The sequence below is a fragment of the Seriola lalandi genome, unplaced genomic scaffold (assembly GCF_002814215.2).
Source record: "Seriola lalandi dorsalis isolate HSWRI2012SDOR001 ecotype SW California unplaced genomic scaffold, Sedor1 jcf7180002054898, whole genome shotgun sequence".
Lineage (NCBI taxonomy): Eukaryota > Metazoa > Chordata > Actinopteri > Carangiformes > Carangidae > Seriola > Seriola lalandi.
The window spans coordinates 4300584-4317621 of NW_019525450.1; the positions used below are offsets into that span (position 1 = coordinate 4300584).

The 17038-nt window shown below is 39.7% G+C and overlaps 1 protein-coding gene across 7 annotated transcripts in view; it reads right to left on the reverse strand.

The window, feature by feature from the left end:
* akap13a (A-kinase anchoring protein 13a) overlaps window positions 1-9152 on the reverse strand; it is a 103583-nt gene extending 94431 nt beyond the window's left edge. For 6 of the 7 annotated variants that reach the window (XM_087180226.1, XM_087180225.1, XM_087180224.1 and 3 more), the window contains exon 1: window positions 2810-2962. The gene's annotated coding sequence lies outside the window, so the exon portion shown is untranslated. Of the gene's footprint in view, window positions 1-2809; window positions 2963-8955 lie in introns of those variants that run through there. The other variant, XM_087180221.1, reaches the window with a different exon arrangement.
* Between the last annotated feature and the right edge of the window lie 7886 nt (window positions 9153-17038).

Consider the following 17038-nt stretch of genomic DNA (forward strand, 5'->3'; position numbering starts at 1 on the left):
AGTGCGTCTGCTTTGTGTTGAAACCTCATCTGAATCTTTTTATGGTTCACTATCAGCTCTGCTCTTCTGGGGCACAGCTAAATTAGTCAGGGCTACGTCACATTCTTAACAACGCCACCACAGTAACTTGGACACACCATGTTGACTACCATTTAGATAGTCACGGCTGTTTGATTTAATCAAACTGAGGTATTGTCTCTATGGACAGATATGAGGCTTTCGTGGTGACGCGACCTCACCCGGCCACACAAAAGCTGCCTCTGTGCAGAGACTGCACACAAACGCTGGCTGACAACACGAGGCCAAGGGATGAAAGGTCTCCTTAGTGTTTGGTGACAGTTATTACCCTCTTCACTGAAACCAAATACCTGTGGGCCCAGATAGCATTATCTTATTGTGAGGCACACTGGGGGCCGGCCTGTAATCAGGGCCTGAGCCTTGATCAGCGCTCCTCCCCAGGTTTGATGCCACCCCCTCCCCCCTGTGTTTCCACTACCATGAGGCCATCAGGTGCTCTGTGGTCATTTTAAAGGGAATAGATTTTCATCTTTTTTGCAGAGCATTAGATAAGAAGATCTATACCATTCTCACATCTTTACAGTAAACATGAAGCTATGACCAGCAGCCAGTTAACTTAAGCTATCACAAATAGGGGGAAATCAAGCCTAGATCACATAAAAACCAAGGTGTAAAAACAGCCATTTGTAGTTTGACCAGGCATATGCCAAATCATTTACTCGCTTTACCCTTTCGTTTTTGTACTGATTTAATAAATGAGGTAACGTATGTTGATTAGTGACCTACAGAAGTGCTGGTAAGCAGTTTTGCTACCTTTACAGCACCAAGCTAGTAGTTTCCTCCTGTTTCCAGTCTTCATGCTAAACTAAGCATGTGAGTGGTATCAATGTTCTAATTTAACTCGTGGCAAGTGCTGCTGCCATGTTTTAGGCATGGTGACCCCTTCAAAAAGGCATGGACTGATATTTTGAGTGAAGTTTTAAAAGTGTTATGGCAATATGATGAAATGTTTAGCTTAAAGACTCACTATGGCCCAGAAACCTGCAGAGGAATTTATACACCGTGTATACCTTTGCCTGTGTTTAACATATTACTTTATCAGCAGGGCAATCTCAGTTGTCCGAATGCAGCTGCACTTTGTAACCTATCTCTGACAGGATCCTGATGGCCGATGCGGATTAAACCTTATTTGGAGAGGGGAACACTGGTTACAAGCTGTTTCAAATTGGTCAATACAACATTCAACTTTCAACTTACTGCTCTTACTCATTTGACCATCGTGTTGGGAAATAACAAACTGACATTGAAAAGAAGACAAAATAGTTCAGGACGAAAGAAAACACACAGAGAGACAGGAAGACAAGCAAGTTTTACAAAATGAAAGTGGCTGTTAGTCCCATCTGGGAGGTAAGAGGTTTAGCCTGAGCAATGCTAACCTCAGTCTCACAGCAGGCCTGATCAGATTAATATTACCCCCTACTGCAGTAAGGGCTGATGTGTATAGTTAGGTTACGTCATGTCACTTAACAAACCAACTTTAACTGAAACATATCAAATGACAGTGATACAACAGAAGCAATAATGGTATGTATAAAGGTATGTCCAAAGCTTTGTTGGTGACCACATAGTGGTTTTGTGGCTAGTAGGAGCATTATACTCATATTTGAGTCACATTTCTTCTGTGTGAAGTTGGGATATGCCGGTCTGGTCAATCAGAAACTCTGAATTCCCCACAAATATGCACATGTTTGTGTGTGTTTACCCTGTGATACAATGGTGACCTCTCCAGGGTCTTTCCAATGAGTTACACGATAACCAGATGACACATAACAGTCAATCAACTCTCAGTCATCAAAGTCTTCAAAAGTGGTTGTGTTTCAGAGACAAGTGACGCTGAAACCACTGCAGTGGTTTGGGGAACAGAATTGAAAGTGATGTGCATGAATTACTCACTTCCCCCACTGATTCCCTGTTTGTGTAACAGGGGACTCAGCCCACAAAGACAATCTATGTACCAAACACAGAATAAATGAATGGATGGAGTTATAACTGAGACCAATACATGTGATGTAAATATATTCAGTACACCTCTGGAACTTGTTCAAGAACATCAACTTAAGTTCTGGCTTAAGCTACAAATATATTGAATAGAAGATTCAGAAACTACTGAGTTGCATTATGGGAAATGTAGGACATTGCTGGTGCTTGAACCATGCTAGTGACTGCACTGCAGAATTTCCCAGCCTCTGCTGCTTTGATTTTGCCCTTTTTCATTCTAAAAGCGCCCTTTAAAAGTTAGAATCACATGGTCCATTGGAATGGATTTTAACTTTGCATAAAATTCAACAATATTTAAATGCCTACATTCAAGTCCCTGTATCTTGTATCAAGCACATCTGTTACACGCAGAGATAAACTATGTAATTTCCCATAAACAGAGCCCAATTACAACTTAATTTAACAGTAAACTCTTTAGTCACACATGTTTTTATTGAATCCATTAAGCATTATCACTGGGGCAGACGTTGCTAAGCACAGTAGTTGCATCACAGTCAGACTTTGCCCTGAGGAATATTATCAAAACAAAAACAAGGTAGAAAAAAAATTCAACCTCAGTGTGTAGCTTCATACATTATAATGCTTTTCTTTCGTTAATATCACCACCTACAACCTAAAAGCTGTGATTATTTAACTGTTCTTCTAACTCTGTCACCTCAAACTACAGGGCAACTTTAACAGCAGTTGTCTCAGCTAACAAACCACACATGAAGGCATTAATGAAAAACCTTACCCGCAGTCTATTTGATGGCAATGGCTGCACGCGGACTCCTTCAAGTGCACATTAAATTCATTTTAAGCCCATCAGAGAGAGCAGGTGTGTTTATACTAGGCAGGTATCCTCAGCAGCGGGCATGTGAGCTCTCACCACACTGATTACACTGAGCTAAATATGGCTTTGTGCTAACACAGACAGTAGGCAGATCAAAGCCCTGATGTCAGAGGGGAGAGGCGGAGCCTACAGGCCACAGGTCAGGTGTCTACTGCAACTGCAATGGTGCAACTCCAACTATCCTGCCTCTGCTCTTTGACCATGTTCTTCTCAGAAGTGTTGTAGATTGAGTATTGGAAGATTCACACTACCACTAACTCCTTAGGCCAACAACAATGTTGTGGTGCTGATGGGACAGTCCATGAAACAGCTGCTCAACCTAAACCACTGAATGATGGGAAAGCTCTGGGGTATTGGTAATGATTGCCACATTTTCAAGTTTTATTCTGATAATGCACCAGGCATGCAGAGAACATGTGTATATTGATTCCAACTGCCCAGTGGTGGAGAAGGTGTTCAAATAATCTACATAATTTACACTGTAAAAGCACCAATACCACACTATAAAAACCATAACCACTGCCAGTTCAAGTCCTGAATTCCAAATTTTATTCAATTTAATTAAATGATTAGTTGAAGATAAGTCGATAAATGAATTTGCAACAATTCTGATAATTGATGAATTCAGACAATTTATTTGGTCATTGTTCAAGCTAAAATGTAAAAAAAGTAATAGTTCTGGGTAGGTACTAACAGGACTTTTCCCTGTATATTCACACATGAAAAATAGGTGAGACGCCATATCTCTAGGTCACACAATGAAGCCACGTGGCATGAGAAACTTATAGGCAATGGTTCATTAATTCACATGATATTGATTTGAAATCATATCGCCCAGCCCTAGTACCAGGTTTTATTAAGAAGGTAAGAATTTGCTGCTGATCTTAGTCTAACATACCAGTAAATTTAATCTTTTGGGATTTTGACTTTTGGTCGGACAAAACAAGACATTTGATGAAGTCACCTTAGACTCTCAAAAAATACGATGAGCACTTACTCTTTTCTGTTTTATAGATTAAAAATCTTCAGCAGATTAATCCGTACTGAAAACAATTATTACCTGCAGCCTCAACCAGCAGGTTAAGATTCTTAAAAGTATAAAAACACAGTACTCATTATGACGAATGTAAGCAGTACTTAAATGGTGTTGCTGCCCAAGGTGGAGCACATTTGACCTGACTTATAAACTGGGTATGACAATTGCTGCAAGCAAATGTACATTATTACCTTTTACTATAACTTATTTCCTTTTTTTCGGCTGAAGAAATGGAGTTACAATTTTTTATGCAGACTCTGAACTGCAACATCCCAAATTCAAATTAAGCAAGGGACCTTTGTTTCATTTCTCTCTCTAATTAACAATTATTTTTGTCAATTTTCCACTATTATTATCTAAATATGCATAAAATGCCCCAAAAATCATTTAAAAAATCTACAGTGTATTTTTCTTAGCAGGAGCATAAAGGCCTCTGAAAATGTCCTCCAAATAGAAGTAAGTATTATCAAACCACCTGCTGTTTTTTCACATTTTGCTGTCAAATGTCAAATGCTGTCAATTTTTTTGACAAGCTCAGTACTTGCATATTATGGGGAAAAAAACCTTTGTATCACCACAGGCACATCAACAACAAAGTCTGTTTGATAATTTCCAGGAGAAAAGAAACACTACTCCAGGACACCGAGCTTGGACAAGCTGCAGAGATGGCTGCTGTTTTGGAACAGGGAGTGCGGCTGCTGTTTGGCATGCTGAGAGGATTCCAGCAATTCCTGTCTTAACAAAAACTAAATCAAGGCTTTATTGTAAATATCAGTAGGGAATTCAGCAGTCGCCCTCCCAGGCATACAAAACCCCATCTCTGAGACGGCACTACATCATGAACTCGTACCTGTAAGACTTCCTCTAATGCTTCAATTCAACAGTAAATACAGTGTAATTACAAGGCTGACACTGTGCGTATCCTCCATCATCATTAAATTAGGGGGTTTGTGAAGATGAGAAATTGGCTGGGTTCAACATGGAGCCAGCAGAATCCTCATGGTAATTTACAGTACGCTAAATGGGAGGCCAACTCCTCTTTCATTTGTCTCTTGTACTAGAGGCAAATACATATTTCTGCCTGGGAAGGCCTCACAAGTGAGCCTAACGTTTGCAGGGAGATTTGTCGAGAGCAGACTAATAAGCTTTTGTTTAGTGGAAGCATAGCGCAGACGTTCTCTCCTGACAGTTTCAGTCTTATGAAGAAAAATGTAACTATGGATGGATGTTTACTGGTTTGTGGAGTGTTGGCAATCTAACAACACAACTGCAGCTCGCTCTATTGTTGCACTCACTGTCTCTGGTTAATAGCATCTCCCATTCAGAGAGAGGCATAGCTTGTTGTTACAATTTACATAACCAGTATTTGAACAAAAATTATACCTATCCTGACAACATGATGGCCCATTGCAACATTTGGTAAATAAGCTTATGCCCTCTCTGTCAGAGAAGATTGATACTACTATCATGGCTGTCCATTAAATATCAGGCTAAAGCTTAGCTTACCTAATCTGAGCATAAAGACTGGAAATGGGGAAATGCCATTTTACTGGGAGGTATATGTTGGACAATTGCTTGGCTCTGAGCAGTTACTTCCTACAATCACCAATGGTTGCTTGGCAACGGCTACCAGCCAAGAAAACATCTGGCACATAACACCCCGCAAAACACACTTTACACTTCTGCATTTGAGGTGTAGATTAAAAAGGGCTTCTCATAAGTTTTTTCTGCTGTTGAACAATGTTTCCTGGCAGGAGCAGATGATGGTGATGGCGTTCGTTGTCTTTGTAACACAAAAGTTTATAATACACCCTCTGAGCAGCGCTATGTCCTCAGGAAAGATTGGAGGCTAGTCACTGTCGGAAAGAGACGAGTAGAAGTAGAAGAAAAGACATGATAAAGACAAGAGCTAACATTAGCATTGAGTGAGTGAAGGAATGAAGTTTGATGGTTTTCTTCTAGACTGGTAAGTAAACAGCTGTTAATGCTAATGTTGGATATGTAGCCATTGCAAAACTTAAAAATAGCTCCTTTAAAAAAACAAAATATAATTGATTTTGTCTTTCTGCTAAGATAAGCTAACTACCTTCTGACTGTAGATTTATAGTTAATGAACAGACATGAGAAGGTTATGGACCTTCTCATCTAACTCTCAGATAGAATGTGAATAAGTGTATATCCCCAAATTTTTAGCTATTCCTTTAAGAAAGTATGGTTTACTTGTAAAAGATAGCAGCATTTCCTTTGGTATTTAGCATCTAATAATAAACCCATTACAAATTATATGTGAAATTAAATCATGGTGTGAATTAAATTCTAAACTAAAATTTGGTGAATTTTATTCAATTAACATCTCTATGAAACCCAAAAACCTTAGAAACCTACATTTTCAAAATACACTTAAAACTGTACTTGCCATAACTCAGATAACTTTTTAAGTCATAAATAGTTGACATTTTGAGACCCCACAGTAGGCCTGCACAATAAATTGAATATTAATCTTGATCACGTTTTTGGATTCCCACAATTAAATGAACATGATTGTCTGCGATAATGACGTTTAAAATGTGTGCTCCATTCTTAGAAAACTCTAAGTAAAACTAACAGGCAGCCACCGAGATGTTTTGGATTCACTTGTGGGGAAATGTAACAACAGAGAGCAGACGGGCCAAACAAAACTCAAATGTCTGGAGCAGAAGGCGAACAGCTAGTCCCCAAAATAGATCATCAATTGTTTGGAAGTATTTTGGATTTAGGGCAAGTAATGTGTTATGCAAGAACAAATCATAAGTACAGATTGGAAGGGCGTTGTATCTGCACTGTAAAGCCACACAACTAACTTGTTCAACCACCTGTAAAAATGCTACAAACTGCAGTACCGTGAATGCATGAAGGCCAAGAAAAATAATGTTGTTAATGTTCAAGTTTTGGTACAATGAGATGCACTGTGAATAAAGGTCAGTCTTATTTTGATATAAAGATTTGCACATTAGCAGGAAAGTAGCACAACATGGAAGTGGAAGTAGTGCTCTGTTTATTTAAATGTGAAAGTGCAATAAGAATATTTTGTCCCTAAAAATCAATGAATAATTGTGATAAATAATCATGATCTAAATAGCGATCAATATAATTATGATTACCATTTTGGCCATAATTGTGCAGCCCTACCCAACAGTGTCAAATTATGCAAACACACAAGTATATAATCATGGTGTGAATCACAATATGGCAGAGGAAAGTTAGACAGTCCCTAAATGTGTTTCAGTTAAGCTCAGGCAGATTTCCACTGACACATAAAAGTTAAAAATTATTAGTACTAAATACTTAAGTGATGCTGTAAATCGGACACACCTTTAAGAAGTTAGAACAGGTGTATTTCCTTCTTCCCTTTAGAACATAATACTGTATGGATGACGAATGCCAACATTCAAAAGGCAGCGACTCAGATTTACAGGCCACAGTGAAAAGCATTCACACGGAGACAGCAACAATGACTAGAGACTAGAGCCTTTTCTATGGCAGTACTGCCTGTAACAAGTTCCTGCAATGACAGCAAGAGGAACTGATGCTTGTCACAAACCATTTGAGGAGTCAATACCAGTGATTATGAAGCTCATGCCACTATGTTAGAGGAGTGATAAGAAGGTATGGAGAGGTAAGGTAAGGTGAGGAAGAAGGTATTATAACAAGTTATGTAAAACCTGTATTTCCAGCTGCTCCTTTACATTCTCCTAGTTTTGTCAGGGTAGAGGATAAAATTGATAATCATTTAACATGAACCATTAGTCCAAATATAATATGATTATTATGGTGTGAGTGCAATCACTTGTTATATTAGTGTCAGTTTTGAAGCAAAAGATCATTTTGAAAGACTGTAAAAATGTGACATGTTGGGTTATATAACAAAACTAAAATTCCCCTCTAGTTTCTGACTGGGCATCTTCACTGCATCAGTCTGCAGGCTCTGACAGAGTGACAAAAGGTCCAGGAAGTGAAAACGATGAGGGCGATGATGTGACTTCTGAGCAATGCACACTATGGTGTGTAACAACATGGGAAACCAGGGGGCTGCCATGTTTATGCGCCTGGTTAAGTGGGTGAGGTCAAGCGAGTGTAAATGAATTAGTAGGCTACTGTTTTCCCTTACATGTGTGCAGACTCTCCCACAGGCATGAAAAATAAAGCATGAAGTGAAATCAGCTTGTGTAACCAGTCTTCCTTCATGACAAAAAATATCCCCATAGGGATCTGAAGTACTTCCCAACAGTGGATTTATAATGGTCTTATTGTGCTGAGAGTTTTATTTGGGATATTGTCAGTGTAATTATTTACTCCTATGAAGGTGGTTAAGACAGTACAAGTACCATCACTTATGATGTGGAAAGCTGTTTTATCACACATCATTAATTATGATATCATTTTTTATACTGATTAATAGCACTTAGCAATTTACTGAATGCAATTTTTCACAGAATTACTTGTGAAATCCTGCTGAAAAATCAGTTTAACAGTGTTAATGCAAAACGGCATTGAGAGCAGGTATAACATTTCTATCTATCTTAAGGCCTTTTTTCTGTCATATTAGGCTAATTACTTACCCCTATATTTGAATACCTTTTACATACCACATGTAATCATGCTAAGTGTTTTTAATCCCCTACAGAATACTCCTTAAAGGCTTTAACGTCTTTTTACTGATGTTAGCAAACTTTAATCGCTAAGGCGCATTTTCTTTAACTGTGTAGCGTATCATGCTTGCTGCTTTTGTTTAGTATCAGTTTACATGTCTATGGGACGACTGAGTTCACAGAAACGTGAGAAGTTCCCACATTGGCCCTACAGGCTGTGAATGAGGATGTCATGGCTACCAAGCAACAAGTTAAAACCCAGCTTCCCACAGCCATTAAACAACTCCTCTCAGTGTAAAACACTACCGGAGGCAACAAAGTATGAGTCCATTCATGATAGTCTACATTTAACAGCGGGCTACATGCTAAATGACTCCTCTTACCTTAAGCAAATGAAGCTCAGCGTGAAGAAGCAGCAGCCTTTGGACGCATAATAATCCTGCTGGTGGATCGACGTGCAGTGTCTGAAGCTGGGCCGCAATTCTTTTAAAAGTTTTGCACTGAACAGTGAAACGAACGAGAAGCGGCGTGGTTTTCCTACTAAAGTGTCCTCGGGTCAGTAACAGGGGGTCTGCGTGCACTTTCTTACAGTTGTTAGTGTTTCCCAGGACAACTCGGTGGGAGGAGTCTGCAGGAGGTGCTATTATAAGCCCCATCTGCACTGGGGTTTCTGTAGGAGTTAAGTTTCAGACTAGAGGAAGTACAGCTGCAGTCATCGGGGAATGCCAAAGTAACTTTAGTGAAGGTTTTATTTTGTTTTAATACACGTCAGCATTATTATTGTGACTTTTCTAAATAAGGAGATACTGTCATGGTTGCAACAGTATGATAAAGCTTGCAAAATTATATTAACTTCCTGTTTCTATTTTTCATAATAAAAGAAGTAACCTCATGCGATTTGACTATCCTTAGGTTCACTGATGCGAGGGTATGAACAATTACAATGAGTTGAATTTATTACTTCTTAACTTCTTCTGATTATTCAAGGCATATTTTTTTTCCATTTCAATGTATCTTGCTTCTGTGTCATTTATGGCTGCGTAAAATACGAATATTACTCCAGATCAACTCAAACCTTCGTCTATAGTCTGCAACTTCACTGTCGTTTTGGAGCAGAGTTCATTTGTTTTTTCGTACTGATAACTGCAAGACTCCATAGTACACAGGCAGTATTATAGTAGTAGTAGTAGTAGTAGTAGTAGTAGTAGTAGTATTAGTAGTAGTACTATACCAGCTGTAGCTAAACGGTCGTTTCAACTTAAGTGTACTTTTAATTATGAAGGTAAAACCGGAATCCACAAACATTCAACCATCAACTTCCGTTAACAGAGATTTTTATCATGTTCCAGTATTAAAAAGGAACAGATGTTGAAATATAATGTTATTGCACAATATGTTCTGTTGTAGTTGTTGCTAAACTAACTCTAAAGTAAAAACTTGAACCACAATATAATCACACTGATGTTCAGACTCATGGCAGAGCAGTTCCCTACAGCTCTGCACATTCCCCCCTCACTGTAACTGATAGCTGCTTTACACCATCCTGAAAGAGCAACTATAAATCACATGCTTGTAGTAATGTTAGCCTTCAGTATCACTATACAGAGATTAAATGCATTAACTTCTAAGGACACTGTTCAGCACACTGTGTCTGTAGTAATATCATGAAACCCCACAGTGATTGCAGGCTATACAGTACAATAAAGGTCACTGATGATAACAGACACATTATATGAATCTGTAGGAGTAAGGCGTCTTTCCTTTTTTATCTTTCTTTCTTTTTTCAGGACAGAGATGTATTATGTATTGGTCCATGTTTTGGGCCAGTGGTCAGAGGTGGAAAGTGTAACCAACTGTCATTAAAGTATGAATCACAGATACTTGGCTTGTCCAGCGTTGCAAACATTAGGTAGGTGTTTGCAATGCTCTACAGGGATGTTTCATTGCTGTCTCATTGTGACTGCATGCAGTGCATCACCTTTACGCCACAGGGCTGAAAACTCTTGTGGTTTGAACTGCCCCCTGCTGGTTCAAGAGGCTTCCTGCAATGATCTCTGCAAGCAGGAGCAAATGAAAATCAGAGAGGAGGTGGTTTGACATATTTACTTATCACACAGACCCCTTAAAAAAGCAGACCCAAACACAGTGCTGTTTTACTTCACAACAAAACAACTCATAGCATATCTGTACTTGAGTGAAATGGTTTCATTCAGTATAAATGATTTCCTAGCCCTGGCACTGACAAGCACTGTTTAGCATTCAAATGCCCCTATTCCTCAGCAGCCAACTGGTATGAAATGTGCTCTACTAGACCTTGTGTGTTTGTCATACACAGAAGTACAAAACTTACTTTTCATCAGGTTTCTTAACATAAAGGAATGTATGAGTGCAAAGCAGGGCAATGCTGAAACGGAGCATTCATTCTCCAGCTTTAGTACACCAAATTAAGGTTCATATAGCTTCCATTATTTCCTTTAAAAAATCAATAAAATTCATTAAGGCTTGCAAAGAAACATCACATAAAAAAATGTAGAAAAGTCTTGTACAAAGCAGACAGGGAGTCTGAGAGCGCTCACCCTAAAAGATTTGAAGTACTGTATTTTGATCATTTTATGAGGCAACTCGGAGTCCAGATTGATGACTTGTCACTGTAAGAGCAGGCTGACCTATCAGATTCCATTCAGAATCTGAGTTTGTGTCTGTTGGCACTCCACTCTCAGCATAGCTTATCTGTTGTTATGGATCATAACTGTGACAAAAGCATTACCAATGAATCACACCACTGTCTGCTAGCTTTTCCAAATAAATGTCTGTTGCCAGAAAGAGAAAAAACACAATACATACCCTGTATTCTGCCATGGAGTGTCTTTAGCTGCAGCAGGCAGAACATAGAGACTTACATTTAAGCCTGATGGATGGAGGGGCATGAATACATCTTAGAACATTTTTAGACTAAAATGAAATTTCTGCACATTTGCGGAAAAGTGGGTATTACTGCATTTTTGTGGGCGTACAAAAATGAAAGAGGACACAAGCTGTTATGTCACTGGTTGACTAAATTACACACACATATTTGAACTGCAGCTAAAGCTATAAAGATGTACTCTATTGCAGTCTTTAAAGATCAACTTTCTGCAGAACAAGCTGGCATCTGGCACCTCATCAAACACATGCACAAACACACGCCAACTGTATGTGAAATTTAACCACAGAGAGGTTGATTCAGAGTCCCCACAGGCATCCAGGCCGTCTTCCCATCATAAGCATCTGAGCTCAAAGCTTTGTCTCTCTCCTCCACCTGTAGCCAACTGAGGGTTAGATAAATGGCAGGTGTTATTGAAAAGAGTCTCCATTCACCGCTATGCTGAGCTGCCCTTAGACACATTATTGGAGCTTGGAGGAGGAGAGGAGGGACGTGAGGGGAATGTTGAAGCAGGGCAGTCTGCAGACTGCCAGAACATAAGCGAGACGGGGAAACAAGCATGACACAAAGAAGTACATAGCTGCCTTTGTGTGGCGATAAAAGGAGGTTTTGTAAGTTGAAGGACTTGGATGGAAGAGATAGCGCTGAAAACCCCCCAGCCAGAGTAAACACTTGGATAGAGACAAAAACACACTAGTTGCAAGAGAAAGGAGGAGGGAGAGAGAGGAAAGGAGCGAGAGGCATATCATTTGGCTGAAGTGCCTTCAGAGTGCTGCATACACTGTCTCACAATTCAGTGGAAAGCTTCTTACACTCTGCAGCACTGTCCACATTTCTTCTCGCAAAGTCTGGACCGTGAGGATTTTGTTGTTTTTCTTCAGTTAAAGCTGCACTGGGAAACTTTTACAGTCCCAAAAGAGGGAAGAGGGAAATGCTTGAAGCTGTTTGAACTTCAATACCCAAATTATGTAACATTTGTCAATAAAATGTTAGCTAAGTTGTACAAAAACAACACTCTGACCAGTCTGCAATCACTTAAACACCACTGTATAACGCTAACTTTTACCACTCTTAAACTTATTTTCAGTTCAAATGATTTCAAGCTAGTGTCCATACCACACACCAGAACTACAGAACTCACACCTCGAGGGCCATGTAGTTGCTGTTCCTGTACTTTTGATCATGTCACACGTGTCACGTGTTTCGCAGCTTTTGACCATATAACATGATCTTCATCAGGTCTCTTGAGGTGAGTTTGTTTTGTCAAGAATGAGCTTTGAACCTCACCAGAAAAATAAATGGAGTGATGGTGCATAATAATTAGTGATGACTTACTTTGTATTAATGAGTGTAAATAGCAGCAGGGGTCACTTTTATTTCATATGGGAAGTTAAAAAACTACGGTGAAATAAATTCATTATTGTGACTCTTAATTTCATCCTGGACTATCTTGGACATTCCCAGAATTTGGAGGCCAAACAGAATATATACAGTACAATAATGTCTACCACCTCGACTCTGCTGTTTCCAATTAGCATCTATAGGGACAAAATGTGTTTTATTTCCTTCATACCAGCGTAATCTAGAGAAGCAGTTACTTATTTTTTAGTGACTTAGGGGCAGCTCAAGATGAAAACCTAAATTTACATATTAACACCATATATATATATATATACATATATATATATATACATATACTGTATATATAAGTTTTTGTTTTTGTGGCAACATGCCAGCAAACAATTTCTTTTTGACACTACTAGCAGACACAGTAACATTTGCATTTATTTGGAGTCATGTTTCTGGCCACCTGGCAACCGTAAGTCCAATACTCTCTCTTCTTTCATCTCTGTTTGCTCCCCACTGAGGAAATATCTGGCTATTTAGCCTCTAAATGCTTGACTTTTTAGTCCGTAACTTTGTCATTCTGCTATTTAATGCTTGGCAGGTAGCGAAGCTGTTTTGCTGAGAACAGCTGCCTGCAGCGAATGAGAACCGAGCTGATGATGAGAACAGTGAGAGTGAAGCTAAACAGTAAAGGTGTGGGAGCTAAAACTGTTAGCTAAAAGATGCTAAACATCTCTGAGGGACAGTTATGTGAATTGTTTGTGGGTTCATCACTATGAATGACCCCGCTCACATTACACACAGTCATTTGTTGTCAACTGTAGCCATTTGCTTGAAAATGTATCAAGGCTGAAACAAAAAAAAAAAAGAGAAAATCTCTGTGTATCTAAATATTTGACTGGTACTATCTAAAAATGATCATAACACAAAATGCCCTGACATGTTTTGCTTTAAAGTTTCTGTTCATTGTTATTTTGGTAAAGTTGAGACATGTTCAGCAAATAAAGTTCTGACATTGTAAAGATCAAGAAGTCTTTCTGAAATCCTCCTCTGGGCTGAAGCTGTCTGTTTTCTTGGCAACAATGTTCATTCAACTGCCACCCACCATTTGTTTTAGCAGAGCTTTTTGCATGGTAACCCTACAGGTACAACAAGTCTCAGGATATTTCATTCTAATTCTGTTACTGTGTAACTGTCGACTTTAAATTGTCTCTGGGTGTGTGATTTTTCCATCAGTTCCTCTTTTTTTTCATCTCAGCTTGTAAAAGTATCTCGGAGCATCAAAATGTACCACAGAATTATCTTGATATCACAAGGTGTAACTGCATGAAAAACAATATACCAGTCATGCTGCTGTCATTCAGCTGCTTGGAGTGAGTAACATCCAATATTGCCATCCCACAGCCAATGTGTGTGCTCTTGTTAAAGGATAAATCTGGTGGTAGTCTTCATTTTTTTATTGTCAACAAATCCCATGAAATCCAACAATAAATTGATCCTAGAAGCTTCTTCCATCCATAGTTGTTCAAAAACTATTAAAAACACATCCGTAAGCCGCACTGATGCCTGGATGCCTTCACTACAAAGAGGCGCTCCGAGAGCAACAGATGTGTATTCATCCACAGCTGAAAAGGGTCGGCAATGACTGAGAATGGCTGAGAATATCACTGTCACCAAAAGTTGTTGGCACTAATGTGTGTGTCAAGGTGAAGAATGGTGCAGCTTTAAACCTTGATTAATATAATTAGTCAACTAAAACAGGCATTTATTATAACGTTAACAGTTATGACTTAAACATAAAGTAAAAACATTTACAGGAGGAGACAAAGACAGAAAGCAATTGACCTTTTATTGTTCTTCAAGTCTCTACGTGATAAATCAATCACGCTTTTGTAATTAGCAGCATTTATTTCAGTCCCTGTGGTCTCCACAAGATGTCAGTGTCTGTGGAGCTGGGTCAGTAAGTCCAGCTGATCCCATCAGCTGGGATTTGTGGAGTCTAAACACACCACAATACAAATCAATGTCACACAACCTCTATGTGTGTGTGTGCGTGTGTGTGTGTGTGTGTGTGTGTGTGTGTTTGTGTGTTACACTAATCTTCCAGAATGGTAAAATAACATTTTCAGAGCATTTTCAAACCTAACAATGGAGTGTGCAAATGATTTTTAATGTAGTTGCACTAAGATTGAAATTTGAATTCTCTCTCCAGCTTTCTGTTTTCGCCTCATAGTGCCTGACTTTAGGAGAAAGTTTCCCAACCTCTGCATCTTTATCTAAGTCTATATGTATCCCTGCATGTACTGTAGATGCCCACACATTCAGTCCTGCATGCCAGGGAGCAGGTCAGGTGACTTAAGCCAAGCTACCGCGTCCAATCCGGTGTGAGGGATTTGGGAGGTCGGATCCACGCTGCCTCCCACCCACTTCCACATCCCACCTCCATTCACTAAAGCCCAGCAGATTACCTTTGGCAGATCTCTCCTCTTTAATTAGGAGCAAGCAGGAGGAGTGAAGACACAGTGACTCCATACACATAATTCAAAGAAGCAAGGTCCGGGAAATAAACAGGGAGGGCCTGATGTATTGTTGCTGACACATACTCTCAGATTTTATCTCTCTGAATATTTCTATGTAAAGACATCAGTCTGGTGCTTTAAATGTACTGTATAAAAAACAATATTAATCCAGTGTGGGAGAGAAGAACCATACACTTCATATATTACAGAGACCACAGTCAGAGAATCAGTCACTTACTCTAAAAAGTACCATCATTTGGGTTATGTTTTACACTATCAATCACAGGGTGACAATTTTTTCACCATTTGTTTATTTGACTTTTAATGCTTCACCCCATGCACACTGAACATACAGGCAAGGAGAGGGAAAATGAGCCACAACAAGCCCCCCCCCCCATTACCACCACCAGCCAAAAAAAAATGTGACACTGATTCCATTAAGGTCCTGTTAGCAGAGGAAAAATGGCACAAAACTACGTAGCAGTAATTGTACCAGCAGGGTTTTTGTTTGTTGTGTCTCTTCTCGCCTTGTTATCTTAAAGTTATTTTCTGCCGACATCCAAAGGATGAGGCACTTAAAAAGGAAAGAGAGCTGGTGAAACAGAAACCCTGAAGGGCTTATAAACAATATTTCAAAAAACTAAATCTAACTGAAAGCAAACAACCTCAACATTTATCAAGTGTTCATGTTAGACGGAAAAGAAAAGAAGCAAAAGTAAATAATTTCCTTAACCCAAGTCAACACATCCCATATTGTATTCTAAATAATGTGCATTTCACTGACTCTGTGGAATAAGCTTTAAATCCCAGATCATCAACAAGCGGTTGCCAGTGAGGATGTCAAGTATCAGAGAGAAACAGAAACAAACATCCCTATGACCCTGGAGTCTGGACTCATCATTGAATTCACTGGAGCAAAATAATAAAGCTAAGCAGCAAACAGTGGTTTCAAGTTAAACCAGGGAACAACAGGGACACAGGGAGCCGGTTTATCACTCTTTCCCAGAATCCTCCCCCTGAAAGCTATTAATTTCCTGGATGTTTGCATGAGACGTCTCTGCGATGCAGTTTGCTCGCCATCACAGGGATTGTGCAGGGGGGCCGGCACCATCAACTATAATCCCAGTGTGTTCGCCAGAGGACGAAGAGCTCTGCAGATGAAGGGCAGAGACATTAGGGAGAATAGCATGCTAGCAGCCACAGCTCTTAACTTTCCCTCTCAGGAAAAACTCACATCTACATGATCACTTCAAGATGGTGTCCCAGTGATGTGATTTCACTCTGTATCATTTATATTGCCAGGATGCAGGGCCTGGCTGTTGGGCCCTAAATACTGGATTATTCGTCTGGAGAGGTCCAACAATGTCATGACGGCGTAATGATGAACTGCGGCGTGTGATTGGTGGAGAGCGTGCCCGGGTGGATGGGTAACGGGAACCATAGGCGGGGCTCGGAGGAGGGGGCAAATGGAGACTGGTGAAGACAGAGAGTATGGGGGCTAAATTTAGCCAATGGCTCTTCTGGGGTGGAGCTAATCCTCTTTGCACTCGAATTATCTGGCCTTCGGATTAGAGAGCTTTGCCTCTATGCAAGACATCTACTCTCTATAATGATGTCCCATAGCGGGCCATACCATGTCTCACGGGTGGGGGTGTGTGAGTCGGCAGACTGGCTGCT